We start from the raw sequence: 1937 nt of genomic DNA, 5'->3' as shown, positions 1-1937 counted from the left end.
CCTCCTAACTCTGTAAAGGTTGTCTGCGAGTTTTGTTTACAAATCCATAATGTCAAACACAGTGGTGTAAAAATAGAAATTCACTACTTTTTTTTTCTTCCCTTTTTTCACCTTGGTGTGAAACCAATTTGTAGAATAAGAAAAAAGTGTGTAAATGGATGTGCAAAAAGGCCTCCCGTGTTAACAACATTGATAGATTATATTAATGAAAAAGATGGTTAACGTATCTGATTAACATTACTTTTAAATTGGTTTATTAAGTGAATACATTCACTGAATTAACGGAGAACACTAACGACAAAATATAGTACACATTTGTCAATTATTTACGTTTGATTTTGGTACAACACTAGAAAAATCGAGTAATTGAGATAAAGGTCTTTGTTTGGTAAAAAAAGTCTTTTGTAATTGAAAAAGTAGTAATGCCAAACATGGTAAAATTGAGAGTTTTAAAAGTGATTTTGAAAAGTTAAAAACTGATTATTCACCCCCAAAAGGAGAAGTAGATATTTCCTACTTCTACTTCTACTTTTTACATAAAGAACCAAATAAGCAAACAAAAGTTGTATTAAAGTAGTCAGGCCAAACATGTAAATTTTGTGAGAAACCGCTTTTACAAAAGTATGGCCAAACAACTAAATTTTTTTTCCGAAAAGTAACTTGTAAATAAACTCCTTTTAAAACGGAAAAGTCATTTTACATAAGCAAGGCCAAACAGCACCAAATACTTGAAGAAAAATACAAAACAAGAAAAAGTAACATGCGCTTTAAATAGAAATTTAAACCAGCAATCAAGACATCAAATAAAATATAAATAAAAAATAGTAAAAAAATGATCGAAATAGAGGAAATATACTATTTACAGGGACAAAGGAAGTGTCAAATTGAAGATTATAGATGGATGAGATTATGTGGTCCAAAATAAGCAACAAATTCCAATTAAATAAATTTCTCCATTCCACCTATAAAGTGTGCTTCCATGCCCTCTAACTCCCTATCTCTTGCTAATTGGGACCGCACCTCCCCTATAAGCTTACTTCTTTGTTTTTGTTTGTTGAGACTTGTGGCTTCTGAGCAAAGTAGTAGACTTGTAGTATTATGTCACAAATGTTTACACTAATCAAATTGTTACTTCAATGCTTAAGGTGGCCGACTTCTAATTAGGTTCTATTCTATTATAGGCATTCTTTGTAGTTGGAATTTGCAAGAGATTTGAATACAACTTTGTAACAAGAGTTTCAATCCATAAAAGTGTCACTTATAAAGTATAACCTGAAATAGAATGAAGGTTTTTATATATAATTCTATTTATAAAAATCAACCTACAACTATGTATGAATAATTTTTAGAAGTCCCCTATCTACTATAAAAATAGGTAAACTAACAAATTTTCCCTCCAAAAAGCATCTTTTTAAATAAGCAAGTTATTGATAATTTAATTATATTCACTAAATAAGGAAATTAATAATTATAATATTTTTCATTATATAATTTTTTTCATTAAAATTAATTTTTTCATCAAATTATATAAATTTCACTAAATACTATACTATAATATTTTAATTAAAGTATAAATAATATTAAACTATAAAATATTAAATTTTTTATTGATACTATTATTTGAGAATGACCCGACTCGTACTATTCATATTATGTATAAACAGAACTATAAATCGTTTTGATTACTTTCATAACAAAAAAAAATAGAGAGAATTTATAAATTGGAATCATTAGTTTTGTGGTATATAAAATACTTTTTAAAAAAAAATACATTTTCAGATTTATTTTTTTTTCTTTTGGGTCGAAACAAAATACAATAACTAAAAAAATGAACAATTAATGAGATACCACTATTATTTTACATTTCAATTTTATTCAATTTTCTTGAATAATTTTATAATTCAATTTTTTTTCTCATACCAAAATATAATGACGTG

The sequence above is a fragment of the Silene latifolia genome, chromosome 4, assembly GCF_048544455.1.
Source record: "Silene latifolia isolate original U9 population chromosome 4, ASM4854445v1, whole genome shotgun sequence".
NCBI lineage: Eukaryota > Viridiplantae > Streptophyta > Magnoliopsida > Caryophyllales > Caryophyllaceae > Silene > Silene latifolia.
This window is presented reverse-complemented; position numbering follows the sequence as displayed.